General features: G+C 37.9%; 2 long non-coding RNA genes across 3 annotated transcripts in view; one reads left to right on the top strand and one right to left on the bottom strand.

Annotated features, from left to right (window-relative positions):
• The window catches only part of LOC309621214, a 632,915-nt gene that overhangs the window by 247,243 nt on the left and 375,427 nt on the right, over nt 1-10,245 (bottom strand). The window lies entirely within an intron of this gene.
• Nucleotides 1-10,245, top strand: part of LOC309621177 — a 147,348-nt gene that overhangs the window by 75,082 nt on the left and 62,021 nt on the right. Inside the window, exon 4 of one of the 2 annotated variants that reach the window (XR_014239784.1) lies at nt 132-305. This is a non-coding gene — a long non-coding RNA (uncharacterized lncRNA). Of the gene's footprint in view, nt 1-131; nt 8,574-10,245 lie in introns of both variants that reach the window. The other variant, XR_014239785.1, reaches the window with a different exon arrangement.

The raw sequence follows: 10,245 nt of genomic DNA, 5'->3' as shown, positions 1-10,245 counted from the left end.
GTAACTGTCACTTTAATGTAGCTTACTGATTAAACTCAGAAAAATGCAGCTAAAAATCTTTGCCAGGAACTTGTGTGGACTTACTCCCTGTTCCCTCCCTACCCCCCTTGTTCTTATTCGTTTTGTCACAGGAATGAAATGCAGATAACTCTTTAGAAAACTTTCGTAGGAAAAAAGCAAAGCGCCTCGTGTGATCTGGAACAAAGACATTTTCTAATCAGATTTATCAAGCTGTGAAGAGGGAGTTTTAGCGAACGGAAGCAGCAGCATTCTGTCACCAGGAAATACTGCTTTATCCAGAATTGGTAAGTGAAAAGTGGCATTGCTCCCTAATAGATATCATATGGTGTGTGTGGGAATTGTAAAATTGTTCACAGACCCCTAACAACTGTGTTGAACCAAAGAACACATAAACAGAGTGAGGAATTCTAAAAAAGGAGCAGCCCAAGAATACAGCATAAAGGCTGAGAAGAAGCCAGGTAATTAACAAAGATGAGCTGAGTGTTACCAGTTAGCCAAATATATGTAATACAGCTAGCTTGGCTCCCCGACCCCCCGCCACATTTTTCTTTTTATGAGGGGGAAGAAAATAAAAATGGATTCTCTGGTAGAGTTGTGGCATTAACATTCCATGGATATAGATTTCCATTTAGTCTGAACAGTATGTGTGATAGATATTTAAAGGGATGTTTTCAGAATTAGTCAACTTGCCCTCCTTTCCGTCCTTCTACACTAGGATGTCAAGAATTTAGTTAGAGCTCTACAAAATGATAGTTTAAGAAATGCATTGGAAAAATTTCCTACTGATTGTGAAAGGCAGATCAAGATGGTAACAGATTTTTTTTTTACACTTGTGTCATGAATTTTAAGACTGTTCTCTTTGATTACATTAGTACAGTAGAAGGGTGGTTTATTTCTACATGGTTCATTTTTGAGAGATGTTTCGAGATATCATGATTAGCAGTTCTTAACTGGTGTGCCTGTGTCTCTCTTTCTCCGGAACCTTAAATTCAGTTTTCTAATCTTAAATCTGAGCTGCCCCTATGTTTAAATTTCCAGAAAAATACAATAATGCTTTGAGTAATTGTGTTTTATATATATATATATATATATATATATATATATATATATATATATATATATATATAATAGGTTCTTGTTCATAAACTGTAAGGAAACACAATGTTATATTAGGCATGAGTGTCTGATTTCTAGATTTGGCTTCTTAAGAATGATTGTGGTGGAAAAGTTGAATAAAATAAGAAAATAAAACTAGAATGGAGGGTGGCTACCTGATTTTATCAGTTTCTTATTGGTCAATAGAAGTAATCATGTGATGTCCACTTATAGAATCAGATGGAAAGATATTTTGTCCTTTAACTGCTAGCAAACATGTAGGTAATTTTGGTGATCTCCCTTTATGAATATGAATATATATAGTTAAAACTATTAGTGACAGAATTGTAAGTTTAGGGTTATAGAGGATACAATATTATTTACTTTTTAAAGTACATTATTTCAAATTGAGAGTTGAATCTGCATTTCTGACTTTGGGTTTTCATTCTGTTTCTTTCAAAATCTTGAAATCCTTAACTCGAAAGGGGAAAATGTATAATAAAAAACAGGATAGCAGTTCTACAGTTTCTCTTGTTGGCACTAGAGTGAGATGAGGGTGGAGGGGAGGAAGATGAATCTAGTGGGATCTGTTAATTGGTCTTTTTTTCCTGCTTATATACTTTGAGAATTTTTGAGAGCATTTTTCTCAGACTAATAGCTCTCAAGACTTCTGTAGAAGTATTTATTTTCAAAGAAATAGATAAAAAGCAAGGTAAGCATGGCCGTTAAGGGCAGGTCCTCCAGTAAATCAGACTGGTGATCCAAACTTGTTAATATTACAAGTTATTTGACTTAATTAAAGTGTGGCTAAGGATATGGAAAAATGCTACTCTTTTTCTGGAAGTACATGGATTTATAGGTTTCAAAGTCTTGAAGACAGAAAAGTGGTGACAAAACATTAAGATATTTACAGGTAATTTATATCTGATTGCTAGTTTGTGTTCAGTGATTCACGATTGTTTTCAGCTCTGTATTTCATGGAAATACTTGGGAGAAACATGGTGATTTAATAATCTGTCTAAACACTGCCATGGTTAATGGAAAAAAGCCTCTATGTAATTTTTAGGTTTTACTCATCCATTTAGAAGCCATTGTTTTGAATGACAAAAATATGACAGAAGCAGGTTGAAACAGTAAATGCTAAAAAGTATATTCCAAAAGCATTTCTTTAGATCTTCATGTTTTCAATTCTTTGTGCTCCTCTCTGTTACAATTTATTAATTTTAAAAAATACATGTAAAATAAATAACAGAGCATTGCCCTGAATTCTCTGGGGTTATGGAGAGTCTTAAAAGTTTTGTATACTTTGTTAAAAGACATTAATGGTATGCACATGTCTTTGTCTTGGTGGGTACGTAAAGCTACAAACGGAAGGAACTCAGGTCAAGGGACAGACCTCAGAATAACTTCTCTTAAGTACTATTGATATTTGCAAATCTGGGAATATAAACACTTTCCCTTTGGGCTTGTATTTACATTTTTGGTGTGGTATACAGTTCTGCCCAACTAAATGTTTCGAGGTATGGATATGTGTATGTGTATATATTTGATTGGAAGCGGGAACTTTAATCACTAGCGGAACAAGTGGCTGTTTGTCAGAACCTAGATAAGCCTCATAGTGTTGTTCCTATAACAACTGAGGGGCTGGGTGTTGAAATGTAGCTTTAAGTTCTCGGTTTGCAAATGTCATTCAGACCTCCCACTACAGTCTCACTGAGTAGGAGGATAATGAGAAGGGGAAAAAAACCATGAAGCAATATAAGTATCTCCGTTCGTTCCATGTCTTCCTGACTTGCCTTTGTGTACCGATCGCCATGGGAGTGGTAAACATAGGTCATGAACAAAGCACTACTTGAGTATAAAATAAGTGGAAAGGGGTCAGAGAAGCTGGGGAAGATAAATAACAACATATGGGGGTAATGAAGAGGCAAGAGAAGTCGGTTTCCATGCGTTTGTGCAAATCCTTTATCCAGTGCTGACCAGCAGTGCAAACATCTTGAACTAGTTATTGTATAGCTCTTCAAGAGCTGCAAATATTTCCTTAAATGCAATGTGGAGAAAATTCCTTCGGTAGCAGGATAGTTTACCACTTTGGCATAACGTTTATTCATCTCCCCTAGATGGACTACAGGGCATCCTGTATTCTTTGAAGGTCTATGTTTTTAAGTCAATTTTTTAAATCATTTAATAGCTTGTCTTTTTTCCATAGGAGAGATAGGGTTGTACTATTCAAATAGTGGTAAAACTTAAGTATATTATCCTATATTCAAAAGTTACTTTGAAAAACCCTTAAAGACTGTTTGAGACCTGTTGTTTGTGGAAATGAATTGGTTGACTGAGAAGCTTATGGCACACTCTATTTGGAGGGGAGGAGGAATTGTTTAGATTATATTTGGCATAGATTAAATATGCAGTTGTGGATTTCCCATGCCTGAAGGGCTTCCTATTTTCTACTCCTAAATGGTTTTGACTGTTTATTTGGTCATCAGCATGTCCAGAAGTTAGAAAGGAAAAGAAGACTTCAGTGGGTTTTGCCCCGTATTTACTATATAGGTCCACCATCGCTCGCTTCTGAAATCCAGAAAGGTCTGAAAACCAAAAGATTTTAATGTAAAAAATTTGGTAGCAAATCCTGACCTAAACTGACATGAAGCCAGTGTTTATAGTCTTTATTTATCCCAATTAGTAGGATGTTTTTATGTTTTACTGTAGAAATTATTAATGTGTTTGATCATGGACTGCTGGAGTTTTATATAGATAGAATAGTTACCCTATTATCTTTATAAAATCATCATCATAATAATCAATCTGAGAGTGAGATAAGGATTTGTAGACCTCTCATTACTGGTATACGTTGAGCTCACGTTATATGCCAGGCACTGCTCTAAACGAATCATTGGCATCTAGAACAGTGTCTGGCACATGGCAGATGCTCAGTAGATGTGTTTTGGTATAAAATGCTTTACATATATTAACTTACTTAATCTTCACAAAAACCGAAGAGGGCCAATATGGTTTTTAATCCCCATTTTACATGGAGAAACGAGGTGAAGCAACTTACCCAAAGTGTCCCAGCCAGGAAGCGGTAGAGCCAAGATTGGGAAGCAAGCAGTCTGGCTGAGGTTTGCTCTTAATGAGTCTGCTTCAGGTATGAGGGAGGCCTGAACATGTGGCACTGGAACTCTTGACTGAGTCACAGGGGCGTTTCAGCTGTTTATTCCTAGTCACCCGGCTCCTGGTGTCATCAGACATCACCACCATGGTCATTACCAGGGGCCTTCCGAAGAATGCTTAGAACAGGTTTTCCTCGGTGGGAGGGTGGGTGTCCCAGGGCTCTGAGAGGCTCTTTATCTCTTTATAGGCTTCCCAACAGGATCTCCATCAGCAGTCAGCCTGACTTCTTTATCTTGAAAAATGAAGATGCACAAAACAACTCTTTCCTCCGCCCCAAGGAAATGATCTGGAATAGTGGGAAGAGTCTCTTTCTGGAGACATTTCCTGGGCCCTTAACCCAGCAGGAGGTCTGGGCTCTGAGAAGGACACGGGTCACTGCAGAGGGAGTGAACTCCTTGGCGTGGGAGCCACACTGGACACAGCAAGGGTCCCTGTGGACCTTGTGCTGCATGACCCTGAATCCACAAAAGGATACTTTTAACAATACTTCTCAAAGAAGTGTATAAGATGTCTCTCCAATACCTCTATATTTCTAAGGATAAAAATTCATTCCAAGCTGATAGCAACCTCCCCATTCTACTTCCCAACTTCCCTATCCCACTATCTTGCTTAATTTTTCTTCTTAGCACTTATCTCTGTCTGACATACTATATGTTTTACTTATTTATTTGTTTGGCGTTTCAGTCAAATACTAGCAGTAATGTTATCTTTGAACAAATGTAAGGGTCCTAGATTTATTTCTCTTTGATCTCCTTATTCAAACTCATTCCCTCCTATCAATCTCAGACTATCATAAATAATGAAATTTTTTCTGCCCATTGGAGTTTTCTTACTGTTAGTTATTTTTATATTCACAACCACGAGAATTTCTTTTTCTTAAACAAACTGTTTCGATTGTGCAATCAGAATTTGGAGAACCCATGTCTTCATTCAGGAGAGGAAACTTAGCCAAATTTGAATATAATCATTGAGTATTTTTAAAATCAAGACAATTTTAAATTACTAAGGGAAACATGCGAAGTAAAATACTTTTGTATCTTATGAATTACCTTCAATTTAGATAAGGAATTGGAGAACAATACATAACATTTATTCCAGTGAAAACATCTTAAACTCGCCTACTTGCTATTCTTTTCCTTTGAAAAATTTAAAAAAAATTAGTATAAAACAATCATTCTACATATTAAAGAATGTAAATGATTTAATCTTGGACATTTCCTGGCTCAAGTTCTTAAATTCTCAGCTGTGTAACCTATTGTCTTTCTACCCTATATTTATTCTAGTTTATACATTCCAAAGTATTTAGGTTAATCTAAAATATAAAATTGAAAAATACATAGATATTATTAACTATAAATAATGTGGTCATGTATATACATCATTAGAATGCTCACAGAGTTGATTTTCTTTAAATTCTTAAAACAGATTAGATGCATATAAAAGTTGAATATAAAATACTTTTGTTAAGTCAATATAGTTGAGACATTTTGTTTTTCTTAGCTATATTTTAATAGCAAAATAGTTTCTAGTTGCTTTCTTTTAAACGGTCAATCTAACAAAGTAATAACTTGCTTAAAAACGAAGTGTAACTGGTTACTTTAAGGTAGAAGATGGAGTCATTGATTATGAAAGGCAATCTAAGGTTTTATTTTAAATGATCTTCCCTTTCTGCCTTGGAAGAGTTTAATTCTCCTTAAGCACCTGTTTTACTGAAAGCCCATGGCTGGTGGTGGTATTAGAAGAAAGCTTAGTTTTCCCACCTTTCTTAAAGCAGATGGATAAAGACTTTTCAAATGAAAACCCATTGATTTCTCTCAATTAGTTGTGTGATATATATAAAGTGAGACTAGAGTTCTTAACAATGAGAGAAACTGAGTGACTTTGTACAGGCCCAGCAAAACGTTACAAGGTGCTTTCAAAGTTCTGATTACCTGAAAAAAACCTCCAGACATCCAGACATTTTCCAGTGAGTATCAAGTATGTGACAGTGGTTCATATGACCCCAAGACGGTACCTGTTCACAGCATCCATTGATGTGTTTGCCCCCTAAGAGGCCCAGGCTTTGGAAATAAGTAGACTTGTGCTTTAAGCTCACTTGGCCCCTTGCTAGCTGAGTAAGTTATCCCATTTATGTCCGTAAGCCCCAGAGAATGGAGCATCAGTATTTAGCTTCCAGGGCTGTGGCATGAGATAACACATGTAAAGCACATACTGTGGTCCCTGGAATAATGGAACTTAACACGCTTGATTGAGTTCCTTCCCAGATCCTTTCGGGAACAGACTTCAGTTTAGTCTCAAAGCATGTGGATCCATTCTAAGCTATATGTTTTTCTTCACACCAGATTAAGCAAAACAGTGATGATAATGGTGGCTGCCATTTCTGGCACACTTCCCATGTTCTGGGTAGGCACAGTTGTGAGTACTCTACCCACATTGACCTGTTTAATCCTCTTGACAACCCATTGGTGCAATTATTATGCCCATTTCATAGATGAGGACACTAAGGCACAGGGAGGTAAAGGAATGTGCTTAGGGCCACTCAGCTGATAAGCTGTGGGACCAGAATCTACATCCAAGTAAGATGTCACCAGTACAGATGGTAAGTACTTCTGGCAGAAAAGCAGAATAAAAGGTGACTGAACTTGAAAGTCTCAGAAATGGTCTTCTCATCTCTATTCTGTGAAGTGTCACATCTTCCAGGCCTGGCCCTCTCAATATTGAAATACAAAATTGACTTTTTCTGCTTCTTATTACACAGATCTCTGGGAACAGTTTTAGTCATTTGTGTTTTATGAGTTTTAATTAGGCCACTGAAGTCCAAGAGGGGAATTCCTTGTTTTCAGTTGATCTCATGCACTAACACATTTACTCATGTAACTTCCCCTATTTTTTTCTCTAATGTTTTCACTTGAAAATGAGGGTGGAAGGGAGAAGTATGTGTTTCGGGTCCTAAGGATGCACTTTCATCAGCCTTTCTGGAGATTCTTCTATCGGTATAGCATTCATCCATAGAAAATAAGATGAGTAAGAATCTGTGATTACTAATATTTTCTCCTCTATCTCCATCTCATTCTGGGTGTAATCTAGAGGGGCAGAATTTGTAAGTAAAGAATTATAAGAAGCCATCTATGTGCATAAAGCCCTTTGTTTGGATGAGGAGTTAATTTTCAGAATATGGGAAAGGGGTTTCACCTTGAGAATTTCCTCCTCTTTCAAATAGAGGTTAAGAATTTGGTTTAGAAGGCAAGGGCAGGTCACCGTAGCCCGTGGGTTCTGAGTGCTTAGAAATCTCTTTAAAAATTCTCTTGGCCTTGGACTGAGCCTGCCCATGGAAGGATATATTAAGCATATCTGTCTTCATTCGTTCATTTTTTCATTCATTCATTCATTCATTTATCCGTATTCTCGTGTAACTCATTCAACGCCTACCTGCAGACACATGAAAGAAAGGACGGGGTGGAGGGTCCATTAGGGGAAGGAAGGAGGAGTAACTACCAACTCACTCTTTGTTCCTTTCACCTTAGTGACTACATCTTTTATTTGATCCTTTGCCATCTTGGAGGCAAGGCACATTTCACAGACTGACATTCATTAAAGACTTTAAGCATCTTCCTTTGGCAGCCGGACTTCTTTTTTAAAGTAAGGGGGAAAAAAGGGCTCATGACAGGAAAATAATGCAGAGAAACGTTTTTTCTTTCTTCTTTTAATGGTGGTGGAAGAAGGGCTCATAGTAGGGAATCTGTCAGTAAATCCGGTCTAAGAATTCCCCCAAGCTTTTGACTCATTTCTCTGAAGAAAATTAAGAGACAACAAAGGCCTCCACAACGATGTCTTGGAAAATCATTTGTAAATAGAATTTAAGCCAATGTGGAGGTAAAAAGTCCTGTTCTGCCCTCGATTAAATTTATTATGAGTTTTTGAAAATATCTCCAAGTAAAGGTGGGAAAAATGAGGGATACCCTCTCTTTGGGGGAGATGAGGATAGGGAGGAGGATTTATACTACTAACTCTTCAAGAAGTGTTACTTGGTACCATGCTGCAGTTAGGAATACTATTCCTCAAGGCAGACTGGGTCATCATCTTTACGTGTGATTTAGCAGTGATTTAAACTTGGGTGTTATTTTGCATAGTTTTTGAAAAACACGTAACTAACCATTCAAACTCTTTGTAATGGCACAAACTTTGTCTGTGTGTTTTCTGATACAGGTTTGGCCACAACAACAAAGGCGATGAAAATGCTTTATATCTTTTAGCATGAAATGCAAAGTCTACATCAACAGTAGGTATATACGGCCCAATGGAAGGAAATGTGAATGTAAATTTAAAAACAAAATCATTCAACCTCTAAAAGGATGGCTCCCGATCTCAGGGCTCTTTCTCTCTGAGCTAGATCAAGTAAGGACTGTTTGTGACAAGTTAGGTCGATAAAGGTAGTAAATTTCTACCTTTTCTGAAAGATTCTACTGTATCTTCTACCCTTGGGGAGCAGGGAGAGTATAAAGAAACTGTTCTTTCTTCCCCAACCCCTGCCTAATTTCTCTTCACACTGTCCACCTGGCCCTTGAAGTATGGGGTATTTGATAAGATGTTAACAAAAAGTGTCCCAGGTGCCAACCAGACCTCATAAGCTTGTAGCAGAACAATTGGCCAAGCTATCAGGTGGGAGATGTTCACTTTACAAAAATGTATTGCATACCTACTACATGCCAGATGGTGTTCCTAGTCTGGGAATACAGCAGTGCACAAGGTCCCTGATTGCATGGAGGGGGCAGGCTGACAGTGATTGAACCAATAAGTAGATGCCAGGCGTTAGAAGGTGCTAGAGAGAAAAAATAAAACCTGGTCCAACAGAGGGTCGTACCCAGGGGCCCGGGAAAGAGCTGCTTTATCTAGGGCTGACAGGAAAGTCCTCTCTGATGTTGTGATATTTGTGCAGAGGTTTACCCGTGGGAAAGTAGTCGATGAGGTCTGGAGGTGTAGTGAATTGCAGATTGCGTAGGGCCCTGTTGGCCATAGTAAGAAGCTGCTAGAAGGTGGGAGACGATAACAGAAGAGAAGGAGGATGGTGTTCCGAAGGGACAGGTGATTTCTGCAGGGAACCTGGAGAGTCCAGCCCATTGTCCCTCATGCCCAGAGTGTGTACAAGTTGTGCAGGGCACTCTTTTGGGAAAATGCTACTTTTTTCATTTAAATTATGATATGAAAACCTTGGTAAAGAAAGATAAAGTTGAGCTATCAACTCCTTATCAGCTAAAGATCCAAAAGTGGGTAATTTTTTCCTGTCGTATCTATTCCTCAGAGGCGTGAGGTTACTCAGTTTTCTAGCAGTGGGATGCTTCGATTCTATTTATACTTGCCCCAAACGCACTTTTGATGGGGTGTGTCTTCGCTGATTTTACACTCGGTGAGAAATAGTTTAGACTTTTGAACTGCGTGGTTTTTAAGTAATTCTGTGTTCAAAATGGTTTTTGTAGCCCCTAGTTTTCTGTTCAATCAATTGATAGGTTCCCTCTTAGAATTCTGTATGAAAATTTATTGTTTGATACGGGTTAAAAAGTCGTGTCACACAGTGTTCATTTTCACAATTGGAGGCAGAAGGGGATCATGGGAAAATAAAAGCAGTTGACCAGTTGGGAAGAAAACACTTTTGCAGTTTCTTAAAGATAGAGTTGATTGGTGTAAATGAATTGCAGCCCCTTGTCATTCTCTTACTCTCATAATCTGATATTAAAAGTCCTACCTTTTGTATAAGGTGTAGGTATAATTTCTGTTATCTGGGAGTTTACATGTTAAGAGACATGGCCTCAGTGAGGTGAGACATAAAATGTATATATAGGTCATTTTATCAACCTTGGACCATGTCACCAGGCCTGATAACAACCAGGGCTTAGCAGGGACTTGGTAGCTCTTTGGAGGTATGGTCCAGGTTTATCTTACTTTACATCACCTGAGACT

The sequence above is a fragment of the Balaenoptera borealis genome (assembly GCF_965194805.1).
Source record: "Balaenoptera borealis genome assembly, chromosome: X".
NCBI lineage: Eukaryota > Metazoa > Chordata > Mammalia > Artiodactyla > Balaenopteridae > Balaenoptera > Balaenoptera borealis.
The sequence above is the reverse complement of the archived record's forward strand: the minus strand, read 5'-3'. Positions and strand labels throughout refer to the sequence as shown.